Source organism: Sinocyclocheilus grahami, unplaced genomic scaffold (genome assembly GCF_001515645.1).
Source record: "Sinocyclocheilus grahami isolate Dianchi unplaced genomic scaffold, SAMN03320097.WGS_v1.1 scaffold69.1, whole genome shotgun sequence".
Classification (NCBI taxonomy): domain Eukaryota; kingdom Metazoa; phylum Chordata; class Actinopteri; order Cypriniformes; family Cyprinidae; genus Sinocyclocheilus; species Sinocyclocheilus grahami.
In genome coordinates, this window is record NW_015505248.1 from 1,437,230 (window position 1) to 1,453,813 (window position 16,584).

Here is a 16,584-nt window from a genome sequence, read left to right on the forward strand (position 1 = left end):
TCCCCCCCAAACCCCCCCCCCCCCCCCTCTAATCTTACTAAATAAAATATTTTTTTAACCTTTTTTATTCTTCAGTGTTTACTGCATGATTTATGCACTAGTAGACAGACACAGAACGTGTTGTCTGTCCCTGAATTGCTCTCAGGGGCGGACTTACCCATTAGGCAAAGGTGGGCAACCGCCTTGGGCCCCCAAAAGCCAAGGGCCCCCTAAAATGCTTTTCATATTCAATTCGCGGAGTTTAGTTTCATCATTGTGATGCACTCCTGTTCAAGCCCGAGATAGCGTTTGTTTTCTTTATTTTATAAAAGCACAAAGTTTTGTTGATATTGTGAGTGCACACAAATAAAACTAGCCCCTTTACAGTTTGGAATGATGCATTATTCTTACCTTTAGGAGCAAAAATGACTGCGTATTAAGTTGTATCCACTGTTAGAAAAAAATGCAAGTGACCCCGCTAGCGCCTCCGTCTCCTGCAGAGAGCGCTTTAGCTTCAACTCTCCGCACAAACGATTGGATATGAGTCTAACAGCGCACATTTATCTAGGTTAAACATTTAAACTAACATTGTGATATGCTTGAACTGTTTTATATATAGATTTTATTTTAGGCAAGTCGAAGGCTGATGATTTGAGAAGGCTAAATTGACCAAACATATAGGCTATGATCAATTCACTGTCTGCCGCTGGCCGTTACTTAAAAAAACGTACATATTAACGAACAAAAAATGCTCCAAACGGTTTTTAAAATTTACTTTATAAAAAAACTAAACGAAATATAATCACGTTTCCATTACATACAAAACTGAACTATTTTAATAGCTGAAACAGTAGTATAAGCTTTTTTTGGGAAAAGGGGAAAAAGACGGGTTAGGGCCTATTTGAGACCCGCAGGGCTCTATATCCACTTCATCCAACACAGTTTTTTTCTCATCTGTGAGCATGCTCTTGATATATGTATTTTACCGTTTTGTTGAGTTTAAAAAATTTGGTTGATCTAGGAAAATGTGTGAAAATGTTTAGGGCCCCATTCCTATATTTTGCCTAGGGCCCCCAATTCACTAAATCCGCCCCTGACTGCTCTTATGGGTTTTTGACTATTTAAAATGAAATTATATGAAATGGTATGAAGCCATATGGCTAAAATACATCTTGTGGCCAGCATGGGGGGTCATATGACCATCCACATCTCTACCACAGTGCTGACCTCTTTTTTGCACTTTTCTCTTAATCAAAATGATGACAGGCTGAGGGAATGAGTGTGGTGTGAAATCTCCCTACCTATAGGGTCAGGGGATTGAATGTCCTGAAAATTGGGCAACAGGCTTTTACGAGAGGCTGCTGTGATCCCTCATTGCCACTAAAGGTTAACTAGGACACTCGGGTTTGAACACTTTCAGACTTTCAAACACATGCATTACGAAATAACAAGCAAAAAGCTTGCTGCATGTGCTCAAGTGACGGGTCTTTCAGAATGCACCAATCTATTTGATTATTCTCTCAAATCCCTGAGAGATTTACTGTACCTCCAGATCCACATGCACACACAGCGTCATTAGTGCCATTTACAGGTCTGAGTCCCCACTGAAAATCTGGAATTCCAAAATTGAATTTAAACCTGGAGATGAACAGGAAGCTTTAGAATTTTGATTAATAATAATAATAAAAAAAAGTTATGATGTAAAATTAATAAGAAATATTTTCTGCATTATTTATAGGTCATAATTCATCATTATTTTGTATGAAAGGTCAAAATAGAATTTATTATGGAAAAAAACAAAACATTAAATAAGAAAAATGCTAAATAGAAGTATTTTACACTTTACAACACTAAATGTATGAATCACTATGACAGCTGTAAATCATGGCAGTTAGATTTTAAAGGGGTCATATGATGTTGCTAAAAGGAACATTATTTTGTGTATTTGGTGTAATGAAATGTGTACGCTCCCGCCCGCGACATTCATGTTTTGTCCCGCTCCTGTCACAAAAGCCCGCATTAAAAGTAATCTATATAGATTTTTTCATTACATCGAAGAAATTTACATGAAATGGTTCTGTAACATCTCCTAAACTCCACAACATCCCAGCATAAACACTCCCGATAAAATATTAGTTATTTAGGCTAAGCATCAACATTAACAAACCACTGTTATTTTTAACAGAAAAGCAAGCATGGGCTGCTGCGTGCATGGTTTACATTGGCAGAATGCGAGCAGCGCTTCCTTTATTATCACTAAAAGCTGACATCTCAGTTAATCTCTATCTCATAAAGCTCTGTTATAATACAATAAATGTATGCACAATGAATCTTTCACAATGTCTGCACTTCATGTGTTAAAATGAGAGGATTCGTGAGCACGCAATTTCAGCACTGTGGTGAGTAGATTCTAACTTAATAACCTCTGATTGGCCATTGTGTTCTAGAAAAAAAACAGCTGAGTCTGTGATTGGCTACATTGCGTTACCCTTTAAACACGTGTTATAAATAGAAACTATGCCTAACTTGCGCATATCAATCATTTTAATGTTAATATTTGTTGTTCTTTTTGCCTTTGTACAACAGATAAATAAAAATGTATATGTTTTAGACACTTTATATTTAGATAATTTCTATTTTGCGGGAGTCCCGCAAATCATTTTATTCTCCCGCATCCCGCACACACACGAGTCTCTTCCCGCCCGCACCCGCACTCGCCCATCAAAAGTAGTCCCGCGCCGCACCCTGTTGCGTTGGGTCCCGCGGTACTCCCGCAGGAGTGCAGATCTCTACTCTACACTGCCCAAAAAACTCGCTTTAAATATAAAAATATAAAATATAAAAACGCTTTAAATATAAAAAATGTACTTACAGTCTGTGAGTCAGAACAGCCGGCACTGTAGTCTACTCTACCAGGATCAGGAAACAGTCCTGCATAAAATGTGCTGCACACATCTGAATATTTGGGTTGAAGTGTTCCGGAAAAGTGTTGTAAATACAACTTAACCACTGATTTCTAGTCGTGTCCATTTTTGGAAGGCCAAACAAAGTAGTTTTGCTTTCACAACGAAACACAGCGTCACACACGGTGGCCTAGAGTGAGCAGAGGCGGCGGGCTTGAGAATGGCGCGGCCGGCGGATTCAGCGAATCCCCGGGCTGGACTCCCACGCTTCGTCCACGGTGAAAGCCGATCCGGTGATACACAGCGCAAAGTTGTTGTATTTCCTCAGCAACCAGCACGGATCAGCTGCAGGCATGAGGAAGCAGATATCGTCCTCTTTTGGAAGGCCAAACAAAGTAGTTTCACTTTCACAACGAAACACACAGCGCCTTCACGACATGGCGGCGGCAGCAACAATACGGCAGTGAGAATAAAAGTTACGCCTTCTTTCTTTGCGTGAACATTTGGGCGGCGTTATGCAAATCTTCCCACATCGTGACATAGATATGTGGGGGCGTGTTAGAACGAGGCGTTTTAGGTAGGTGTGGCTGACTCTTAACTTTTATAAAGAATATCTCTTTGGATTTGAGACTTTAGTCTTTGCAACTTCACAGATCTTCTTTATGCACCAAGAGCTTGTAACACTCCAAAGAGAAAGGAAAAATTGAAATTGCATCATATGACCCCTTTAAGACGGCTACTATGGGTCTCGGCTTCAAATAAGGAAGGAAGACAAATGAAATGAATGAAAGAAGGACAGGTGGAGACTGTGGAAGACAAAATGGAAAAGTAATAAAATTGCAGACGAAGTTGCTACTGGCAGACTGCGCTGTAATGGAGCAGATGTCTCTCTGATGCTGCGAAGATACACAGTGTCACAAGGAATTCTTTAACCTTCACATCATTGCATTCTGGATTAGTTTAAGGAGAGGAAAACTCTTTGTTTTGCTTTTTCCATGAAACAAATGTTTTATTTATTTATTTTTATTTTATCAGACTATGTGTTTGTCAGTATTCATTCTGAGTAAACACATCAGCATGAGGCCACAGGGTGTCACTGGGCCAATCTGATTGATGCCTGATCCACCCAGTGGAATATAGCAATTGTTTTGAAACTTAAAGGGATAGTTCACCCAAAAATGAAAATCAGCCCATGATTTACTCACCCTCAGGGCATCCTAGGCATATCTGGCATTCCTCTTTCAGACGAATCCAATCGGAGGTGTATTAAAAATGTTCCTGGCTCTTCCAAGCTGTATAATGGCAATGAATGGTGCCCCTGTTTTCTAAGCTGAAAAAGTGCATCCATCCATCATAAAACTACTCCACACGGCTCCGGGGTGTTAATAAAGGCCTTCTGAAGCGAAACAATGCGTTAGTGTAAGAAAAATATAGATTTTTAAAAATGTATAAACTGTAATCTCCAGCTTCTGTTCGCTCAAGCAGGCGTGTTCACAACAAGGCGGTTGAGCGTATGATGTAGGCGTAGCGGAAGGCGCAACGTAAAAAAAAATATTTTTGGGTGAACTATCCCTTTAAGAGAGAACAACAAACAGAGAAACTGCTTTTTTTACATGCAGAATTATCATAGCTTAAATACACTACCTTTCAAAACTACCTTCTCTTGTCCTCAACAAAGCTGCATTTATTTGATTAAAAATAGTCAAATCTGTAATAATGTAAAATCTATTTCAATTCAAAATAACTGTTTTCCATTTTAAACTGTTATTTATTCCTGTGATTGCAAATCAGAATTTTCAGCATCATTACTCCAGTCTTCAGTGTCACATTATCCTTCAGAAATCATAAAATGCTGATTTGGTGCCTAATAAAAGTTTCTTCTTATTGTCAATATTGAAAACAATTGTGCTGCTTAATATTTGTGTGGAAACTATGATACATTTTTCAGGATTCTTTGATGAATAGAAAGTTCAGAAGAACAGAAACAGAAATCTTTTGTAACATTATAAATGTCTTTACGGTCACTTTCTTACAATCTTACTGACCACAAATAATGGTAGTGAATGCAGTATGCATTGATTTTTGTTACATGTAATTGCTAAAATGTTGCAAATAGGAAACATGTCATGATGAATTTAAACTGGCCACAGCTTGAGTCATTTAGATTTTGTTCAAAAGTGTTGCTAAGTGTTGTGAGTGGTTGCTAGAGTATTGCTATATTAGGTCACGCCCTTTCGCTCTTTCTTTTTTTCCATTGGTCAAACCGTATATAGCCCTGCCCCCAAATCATCATATTGGTTGAGCCAATGTTGCTAGGTTGTACTTGTTTGGATGCTCCAAACAAACAGAGCAGTGTTTTGACAGCACCACAGAGCCACAGTGTTTACACTTTTCATGGAAATCAGTCTACATATATCTTACAGTATCTATTTGTGCCTATTTGTGTACCTATTTTTGTTTCTACATATAAAGCTGGAATAGAAGAAATATTTAAATATACATTGAAAAAAAATGCTACACAAGCCACATGTGCATTTATTATTAAAGTGTACTCATTCATATTCTGAAAAGGCTCATACTTTTTCCCTCCTTGTTTTTTTAAAGGAACTTTCCATTCAGACATTTATGTGTTCACAAAAGCATTGGTGAGTGGGAAGCTCAAGGTTTTATATTACTAACTGGTGTGTGTAAAAGACCCTTATGACTGGTTTTGTGATCCAGGTCACATATATGAGGCAACGCGTTCTCGCTATTGATGGAATTTTCCATCTTTCCGTGTTTTCACTGGTGTACAGTAGGATGCGCTATTACGCATCTTCTGAAAGAGTACTGAACATCTGGATCAAAATACTGCGAAGAAGAAGCAGAAACAAGCGATCACGTATGTAAGCAGATGTACGTAAAATAACATCAAACATTAATCATTATATAAATCAAAACTGCCTAACTTTACCAAATGAAATGACAATCCAGGAAGTGGTAGAGGACCGTGCCAGCTTTGGATGAGTTGATGGAAGCGATCTATTTTATCTATGTTTTGATCATCGTTCTGAATCTGATCCAGGCGTAGCCTTTTACAAAAATGTGATTTTCTCAGATTTTTGTTCAAAATGTAGCTTTTTTTCATGAAACTTACCCATATTCAAGTGTTGATAAAAAAAAAAAAGATTGTGTGAAGCTAGAATAAAATGTTTTTTGTTGTTGTTGTTTTTGTAAACAAGCAGAGGCTCGTTCTTTGTTTTGACATATTGTATGTTCAGATATTCGATATTCATACAACAACATATTCTGGGTGCCATTAAACTTTTGTGAAAATGATCAAAAATGCTGGCGGTGACTGGCGACTTAGTAAGAGTTAAGATGAAAGTGTCATGGTGGATTTATTTTTTCTCAAATAATTACGATTTTCTTACATCCTAGACTAGAGGATGTTGCTGCGGAACAAATTTTTGTCTCGCCCTCCAATATTGTATGTATTGTGAAAACATGTACAGTGTATATATATATATATATATATATATATATATATATATATATATATATATATATATACAATTTATCATTTTAATAAAATGCTGCCGTTTTTCTTTACATGTTTGTGACACGTCGTTTTTACAATTCAAATAAATAATTAAATGTTGCTGCAGTCTTGTGTGAAATTTCATTAAGACATAGTGTGCCAAAAATGAAAATTTCCTTATCATTTACTCACCTTTCAATTGTTTTTGTCCTTTTAAAATGTACCCCACTAATTTTCATAGTGAGAAAAAAAAGAAAGAAATTTTTCAAAATATATAGGCTAATACATAAAAAAATTAAAGTCGTATTTGGAACAATACAAGGGTGATTTTTGGGGTGAACTGTCCCTTTTAGCCTATAACAGACTCAACAAGCCTCTAGGAAAATAGGGAATCCTCAAGAAAATCTGACCAAAGGGAGGCTGCAGTGAGAAATGGATATATCCTCTGGTGTAAGCCTGTTAGTTATGCTAGTGTTTATCTCCAGGCCTGGGGTCTCAATCGTGTTGTAGCACTCTTTTCATTATAATTTGCAGACAAATAGAAAGAGAGAGGCAGCAAGCAGAGGCAAATGTGATAATGCCTGACATGGTTTATGTTCAGTTTAATGGTGATGGAGCTGCTTGCATTGTTATCCCCAAAGTCTCATGTTATAGAGAAATTGCTCTTCTCTCACTCTCAACCAAGCACACACAAACAAACATTGTACACCAGTCGGACATAAAATAAGTTGTTATGGCTGCATTAGGAGCCTGCCTGTGTCCAAACACTGGAAGTAAAAGAGCAGTCTGATATGGTGTGACTAAATGAGAGCAGTTTATAGAGAAAGACCAGCCAATAGACTCAAATGAACTATTTACAGTATCCACAATTCAAAAGCACCTAGGAAGATGAAGAGAGATGACAATACACAAATGTACATATTTTAACATAATATGACAGATATAAAGGGATGATAGGTGGCTTTCTTATAGTTGCCTCTGTATGTTATTTATTTTATACTATTTTAAAAATTACTTACATCACCTTTAAAACTAAAAAAGCCAAATTATGCATGCTTGTGAAATAGAAGCATATTTCTTCTGTCCTCCTTCCGCTTCTGTAACATCTACCAGCACTGTTTAAATTGCATTGGCAAGGTAAGAAGGCTCTTAGGGATTTTACTTGGTACTTGCTGACTTAGCGATATATATTGCAATTTCACTGTAAAAATGTGTAACTTGTAATAGTTACTTTAAAGGCGTAACCTTTTTGTCCCTCTACCGGTTGAAGCATAAAGCTGCAAGTTACTTGCGGAAGAAATTTGTTTTGGTAATAATTACGTGATTTGTGCTTCGGCTCTGCTATTTTGCACGGATGAATCTGATGGCTTAAGGCGCCCCAATAACGAAAGAAAGTCATATATCCTAAAAACATGTTCAAGCTATCACAACAACACCTTCCACTGCATATAGTATTAGACTGGCCTTCTTTCCTTTATTTATGGATGACATAAACATGCACAGATGAATGACGGAATTTATGAGGTACTCACTCATTATTTAAATTGTGTTCATTTCAAACAAAAGGAGTAACAATGTATAATTAAGGAGCTATGTCTGATATACACCTGCTGATTAAAACAATAGAAACTTATCACAAAGGTTCTAATGGTTTCCACTACAAATACCATTACAAACATTACAAACTATCAACAGTTGACCATTAAAACCATTACCTGTAGTGTTTTGGGTCATATTCTATTAGGATTTAGTGGTATTAACATGCTACCAATAAAAGGCAACAAATTACTAGTAGAGACCCACAGGGACCATTACAGTTGAAATTAAAACCAATACAATTCTCATTAAAACCATTACAAATTCTTTTTTTCCCCAGCAGGGACATTTAGTGCTGTGCATTTAATCTAATGTATTTAGGTTGATTCAGTCAGCATAACTATCAGTAAAAAGTATCTAACTAAAAGGTAATGTTGGAGAGAAGCATTATAATTTGAAATGAGTTTTCCTGTAGCAAAACAGTAGAGCATGGTGCTAGCAACAAAAAGATCATAGGTTTGATTCCCAGGGAAATACCTTGAGTTGCTTTGAATAGAAGCATTTGTTAAATGCATAAATGTAAATGTGAATGAAACGTCTAAAATTCTTATTCTAATTGTTTGATATTATAATAGTTTTAAATAAAAATTCTCAAACAGCAGTTAAACAGTCCTTATATTTTCCTGCCAGTCTCATTTATGGAAAGCAGCTTGACTTTTTCAGCTCTTTTACACTGATATCCAGCGCATAGCTGTGTATTACTCATCTAATTCTGAGTTATCTCACTGCACCCTCACCCACTCTCCATCACTTTCTTATGTTCTAGTAAAGTGCCTGATCTACTTCTTTTTGTGCATCATCTTGGGACTGTCTCATGTAGTGGTTTAGTGGAAATGAGGGTAGATTTAGCCCCTTAGTGACCTCACTGGGGTCCCATGAGAACTATAGCTGACAGTGATACATCAGTGCGTGTACGTGTTTCTTGCTGAATTGCACTTTCTATCACTTTTTGCGATCTGCTGCTCTAACCACAGGTGTCACACTCTTCCCCAACGGTCACACTTCATCTGCTGACATCAAGTAACTTTCTACGTCCTCTCTCTGTGAGGTATCATTTGTTGTTTGCTCATCTATTTTTCATCATCTTTTTTTCTGCCTCAGTATCCCCCCCCCCCCTCCTCCTCTGTAGTCTCTAATGTCACTTACAAGGTTTTTTTCCCCCATCAACTTTTCCTAAGAACTTGTTATTACAGGGTATGTTGCAGAACTTTTCCATATTACAGTAATTCATATTTGTCATGTCTTTCAAGATTGTGTGTAGAACATGAACACAAATATGATTACGGGGTTTGGTAAAGGGTAAGATTACCGGTGAATGACTTTATATTCCACAAAGCAATCATAAGGTGGTGTAGATTTGGGATGCAGTTATGGCTGATTATGACAAAAATCATAATTGTCGATTATTTCCTTGAAATTGTAATTGTGAATATTAATTACGATTATCACAATTTACATTGAATGTTGTTTATATTGTTTGAAGCAACTGCATGCCATATTTTTATATGAAAATAAACAAGCTGAAAACACTCTAACTGAAAAACTTTTATTGCTTTTCTATGGTATTAAGCCTCAAATATCAACTATACATTGGATTGGTTTCTTCTTTAAATAAAAAAAGTAAAAATATCCATGATATTATAATGTTATACTAAAACTTAAATTAAAACAATGGAAAATAAAAACCTAAGATAACCTGTAGAAAGAAAAAAAGCACATCTTAAGCACACAGAATAACATAAGTGGACTTAGAATGATTAATTGCTGCTTTAAACGATTATATAATTGTGGCATTTGTAATTGTTATCACAATTAGAAATTAAATTAATTGTGCAGCTTTGATACAGTGCAAAAATGATTCTTAATGATTTTTCTTGATTTATTTATTTTCCAGTAAAAATAATAATAATAAAAACTATTATTTCATTGTATATTTTTATGTTGTTCCAAACTTGTATGAATTTCTTTTGAACACAAAATATATTTTGAAAAATGATGGTAATCAAAGCATTTTGGTAATCATTGACTAAAAGAAAAAAAAAAACCTTAAGAAATTTCTCAAAATATTTTCTTTTATCATCCACAGAAAAAAAGAAACTCATGAAGGTTTGGAACAGTGTTATTTTAATTTTATTAATATACTATTATAATATTTATATTAATATTTGAATGTATTATTATATTTTTGTTTATTGATTTTTATTACATTTTATATATTTCTATTCTTATATATTTAATTTCTATTGAATTTTGTTTTGTGCTTATGATTTATATATGTGTGTGTGTAGTTTTAATTTATTTTTATTTTAGTTTCAGTAATTTTAGTATGTAAGCTTAAACTTAAGTTAATGCAACAATTCAAAATATTTATAGAATATTTATATTTTATTTGATTTTAGCTTTTAGTTGGAACGAACTGGTTTGGCAGTTTTTTGGTGGAATTATCCTTTTAATATATTCTCAAAAAGATGTATATTGTTTAAAGGATTTTTAAACATTATAACTGGGAAATATAACTAAATGTTAAGAATAAAGTTTTTTTTACTGTATAGTCTGCTTTTAGCGGTATGTGCTGGTATGAAGCATGAACCTCCCATCTTGTTATGATTCTCAGTGCAATGCTGCCTGTGTCTTTATTGAACCTATGTACGATGAAGTCTCTCACGCATTATGAAGCATTAACCATTTGACAGTGAAGGATATAAATGCAAAGGAATGCACTGTGTAAAAGCACCTTTCTTATAAACCGAAAGAGAAAAGCATACGTCAAACAAAACAAAGACAAAGTCTGCCCTTTGCAAATGAAGATGTCACTGCATTGATGCACATCAAAGTGCTTGATCCTCGTTTATCTGTGCATACATGTGAGCACATGAGTTTGCACTTCTATATGTAAGTAGCAGCAGATTATGTGTGTTTTCTCAGCTCCTGTGTCAGAGCAAGGAGCACAGGGCTGAGGACGAGTGTGTGATCATGTCCAGGCGCCCAGACGCTTGTATGAGGATGGATGGGACAGCTCTGTGGAAGCCAGACACGAGACTACAGAGATTCCATTACGTAGTGCATGTGTCTCTCAGCACAACAACACAAGAGCCGGCAGCCTCTGCACACTCAAACAAACCTGAGCCACCTTGCTCCAGTGTTTACACACCAAGACATCAGACTCTCTGCACTATATCTCAACTTCAGACTGTGGCCAAAACACTAGCTTTACACCTGACATTATGTAGAGCAATTAAACAACTCTAGCCCTTCTGAAAGAAGTCAAATAGACCTTTTTGCTTTGCTTTCGAAGTAGATAACGTGCTCACTTTGTTCTTGGAGATTGAATAATGATTAGCAGACACTAAGCAATTGCAGAAGGAATGAATCATTCCATTCTGTTCCTCTGCTACTGAATCACCATGAAGGTAAGTTGAAAGTCTCAGATATGCAAATTTATATGCCGTGCAGTCTGCATATATAAAGCATAGATGAACTATCTTTCATGCTTTATTATCGAAATTATCATCTAGACACAATGCATTTGAATCGGATTCATAAATGCTGGTACAGTCAGGATGTGGTTTTGTGACGATGTGCCCCCATTTGCACAGTTAGCAATTTCAGAGCGAGGAGGTTGTGGGTTGTGTTATGTCTTGTTATTCTTTGCGGTTTGTTGGGTATCTGAGAAGCTTCATTCGGGGTTGATTTTAAAGCTCAAGCGGAAAAATAATCACATTGATCTGGATGTGAAGCGATTACTTAATTAAATGTAAATATAGAAAGTCAATTATATTTTGGCTTCCATGTTTGTGCGAGTGTGTGGCCAGAAGCGAGTGTCTCTCTGTGTGAGTGTATTTCATGGCCTAACGCTCAACTAATGGATGGAAAATATCTCCACACACTCGGCGCACTTAAAAAAAGACGCTCAGTAGTTCCAGAGATAGGCTCTTTTTCCACTTGCTTTCCTTGGCTTCTGTCATTGCTCAAAAGACAGTTATGCTTTAAATCTGCTGTAAGTGTGAGTTGTTTTATCTGAGATTAAAATTGCAAGGACTACAGATGTGTGAATTATTCCTTTCAATTTCAGTTTAGTGAATCTAGTTCTCTAAATCTATGCAACAACTCTTAAGTTTAGAATTTTTACATATGTTGAAAAATGTATCAAACATAAAGGGTATTGTTGCTAACTGAATCTATTATGACATTGAAAAGTAGCTGTCTTTTGTTTTATTTATGAAATAATGTAATACTTTTATTCAGCAATAATTCATTAAATTCAAATCAAAAGTGACAGTAAAGACATTTGTAAAGTTACAAATGATTTCTATTTCAAATAAATGCTGGTCTTTTGAACTTTCTATTCACCAAAGATACCTAAAAGAAAGGATCACAATTTCCATAAAAATAAGAAGCTTAAAGGGATAGTTCACCCAAAAATGAAAATTTGATGTTTATCTGCTTACCGCCAGGGCATCCAGGATGTAGGTGACTTTGTTTCTTCAGTAGAACACAAACTGAGATTTTTAACTCCAGTCGTTGCAGTCTATCAGTCGTATAATGCATGGCAATGGTAACAAAATCTATGAGAGTAAAAAAAACATGCACAGACAAATCCAAATTAAACCCTGTGGCTCGTGACGACACATTGATGTCCTAAGACACGAAACGATCGGTTTGTGCGAGAAACCGAACAGTATTTATATCATATTTTACCTCTAATACACCACTATGTCCAACTGCTTTGAGTGCGCGCATGACATCCGGTGCTGAGGTGTGTATGCGCTCTGGCGTAGTTTATGCAAGCGCCGGAAGTGATCTCTCGCGCGTATACGTCACTCATTGTTTACACAGTGCACAAACATTGTAGGTACGGCGGCTAATGGTAATGGTAAAATGGTACTTACTTGCGCTTGTCCGGATTGTTCAAACCGACTTAAAACTAAAAGATTACTTTCTCTCGCGCAAACTCATTTGGGAGTGATGACTTTCCACGGATTCCCAACTTCTGAGCCTGCTCGCCTGAAGTTATGGTTGATTGCTCTTCGGCTGGATATCAACACACCCATTAACGTAAACCACGCCAGAGCGCGTACACACCTCACGCACCGGATGCCGTGCGCGCGCTCAAAGCAGTTGGACATAGTGGTGTATTAGAGGTAAAATATGATATAAATACTGCTTTTAACATTGGTAATGGTGAGAAATATTTTGTGAGCAGCACATTTTTATTTATTTATTTATTTTGTTTGTATTTTTCATGTACAACATATAACAGTTTTCTCTTTTTTTGAGTGTATGTAATTTAGGGGCAGGTACATCTACAGTATCTAAGTGGTTCTGAATGTAGAACCAATAATAAAGGACTTTGCAAAAAAAAAAATGGTTAAAGCAAATATTGAGACAAATGTTGAAACAATCTAGTTGATCCAGACAGACTTCAGACAGAACTTTTGAATATATTTCAGAGATTTTGTGCTGCAAACATAACACACTTTGACAAATCCAGTGGCAGTGACTAGTTGTTCTCTGGTTCTAGTTTTGAACATATCCAGTCAGCGCTGCTGAATCACAAATGCCCCGTTACAATTGTTGAAGACTGTTGGTAGTTACAGTCTTCTGCTGAATGTAAAAGTATAGCACGTTTATAGCACATTACATTATCAGCACGTACTGCAGTAAGCGGTGCTATTATGAATTTTTACAAATAAAACTTAACTCTTAACTTTTGATGCCATTGTTTTGATTATTCTGAAGTTTCTGATAAAGTATGTATCATCACATGAGGATGGAACAGTTAGGGGTGCTTTAATAAAGGGAATGGAATAAAAACTGAACTGAAAGTAAATGGTGAAAGGGGAGCAGAGTGTAAGCGAGGGAATGAGGACGAGAGCAGGAGAAGGTATGCTCTCAGCAGTTTGCTCCATAGCCCTCAGGTGGATACCTCTGTCTCACCAGCTTGTTATTTATAGACCTGTACATGAATTAAAAATCACAAATGCTCAGGCCCTTTTAAGTTTGTATCTGTATAGACCTGATATTTAATCTAATGATGCCCCAGTGTAGCTAATGACAGGCCTCTCTGAAGTATTCAGACTTGGCTCTGCAGCATACAGTGTTCAGCAGGCTGCCACGGCCATTACAGAAGATTGGCTTACTAGCTGCCTGCTGAAAAACCTGAATCAGGAAAAGTGTCATACGTGGTCCCTGGGAGCTTCTCAATAATGTCTTCAGGCAAGAAACTTCTGGAAAAGCAAGACCAATGCTCAGGAGGCCATGTACATGAAAGCCACATCCTGCAGTGGACTTTGCTGTGCATTGTGTTATTGTGGCAGTAAAAGAGCATTTGTGTTACAGCTAAAGAAATAGTTCAACCAAAAATAAATGCTATCCAAGATGTAGATGAGTTTGTTTCTTCATCAGAACAGATTTGGAGACATTTACATAACTTGCTCACCAGTGGATCCTCTGCAGTGAATGGGTGCCGTTAGAATGAGAGCTCAAACAGCTGATAAAAGCATCATCCACAGGTAATCCACATGACTCCAGTCCATCCATTAACATTTTGTGAAGCTTCACCAAAACTTCAAAACATTGTTTCCAGCTAAAATACGAGTCCTCTATGCATAAATTTGCTTTCTCCATTGAAAAAAGTTGTCTCGTCTGAATCAAGAGAGAAATATGCACAGATCAAGCACAGTTTACAAAACATTCCAAAAGAGTTCTAAACAAATATTGTGATGTTTTTATCAGCTTGGACTCTCATTCTGATGGCCAAATTTCCAGTGTGCCATGTGAATGGAGTAAATTTATATCTATCTCATCTGCATATCAGATAGGAACTTTTCTTCATTCTTCTTCTCTCCTCTCTGCTCCTATTGAATTTAGTATTGTTTTTTTTGTTTATTGTTGCTGTTTTTTTTATTACCCAGACATATTTATATGAATGTGTTAAAATTGTTTGTTTGCCCGTCCGTGACAAATTGTTTATGCTGAAATCATTAAATTAAATGCTTTTATTGTTTTTTAATTTCCTCTGAATTCCTTGCCATGTCACAATTTTTCCTCTCTCAGCACTATGCTCACTGTCAGCATATTGCAGTAGCTTTGATTTATGTTGTTCTTTTTTCACCATTGTTCTCTACAGAGGAATGCAGTGATATTAATATTATCACATTACAGACTTAAAAACTCACAGATATTAATGTGGAAGAACATTACATTTTGTGTAGTACGTTTGTCTAGTAGTCATTTTGTTCAGTGAGTTTTGAGTGATTCAAAGAAAAAGTATCCACAGTAATTGCATTTATACTCTCATTCTCAGGTGTTTCATTAATTGAGTCTCAGTTGTTTTTTAAGTTAAAGTCTACTGTGACTGCACATTAACAGACACTTTTTCAAGTACGCAAAAACAAAAAAGAAACATAAATAAATAAATAAATACGCTAGCAAACATTCCGTCAGAATGCACAGTAGCTTTTGAATGACTGTCAGTGGAGAAAGATGCTTTGTGTGTCAGGTGGTTTCACAGCACCTACAAATAGGGACTAAATGGACCATACTAACTAGCTAAACTTTGACCCCTTACACACAGTGAATGGTAGTGGGAGGCAGTGTACATCTTTGACCTCTTCTGACAGCCCTCAATTAATGGGAAATTGCATTCAGGAGCATGCATACATTTTCTATTACATTTGCATAGCAAGCTTGAGGATCAGTAGTGTATATACAACTATTCAAAAGTTTGGGGCCATTTTTTTATACTTTTATTTTGCAAGGATGCATAAAATTCAAAAGTGACAGTAATATTACAAAATATTTCTATTTCAAATAAATGCTGTTCTTTTTAGCTTTCTATTCTTCAAAGAATCCTGGAAAAATGTATCATGGTTTCCACAAAAAGTATTAGGCAGCAACATTGATAATAATACAATATGTTTCTTGTGCACCAAATCTGAAAATTTATTTTTTTTGTTCCAAGGAATAAATTACATTCACATACTCTGCATTCAAAAGTTTCATTATAATGAAAAAAACTTTTTTATATTTTCATTTGTTCATTTAATAAAATTTCATGAACTAATTTATTTATAAGAAAAAGAGTTCTCCTCTGCATTGATGGATGACTTGATATGGTGCACAGCTAATTGTGGCGTATTGAGCAGACATTCTTACCTTTTTTTAAGAGATTATTCCTGGACATTAATGTAAATATTACAGGAATTTGTATTGCACTGAACTAAATTGCTGGTAATTGCGGCAACATGATGAGTAATACAGATCTAAATCAAGGTTTAATCAACTAGAATAATGTTTTTCCTCTGATAAGACTGCAAGTGTTTAAAGCAGTGTTAGGCTTCAAAGGCAACTCACTCAAGCAAAAAAATGTGTTTGATCAAAGCACCGTGATCTCTCCTCCCCTTTACGGCAACAACCCGTGGACCAGCACAACGACACACACTCATGCATACTCGCGCATACCCGCGTCCAACTTCCTCCTGTTTTTATCTTACTGAGATGGAATGACTGGAAAATGGGGAAAGATTTAGACATGGATGACGTTTATAATTTTGTTCAGTGTGTGTGTATATATATATATATATA

At 36.1% G+C, this 16,584-nt stretch overlaps 1 pseudogene; it reads left to right on the forward strand.

The window, feature by feature from the left end:
• LOC107585357 (potassium voltage-gated channel subfamily KQT member 5-like) overlaps window positions 1–16,584 on the forward strand; it is a 134,653-nt pseudogene that overhangs the window by 65,575 nt on the left and 52,494 nt on the right.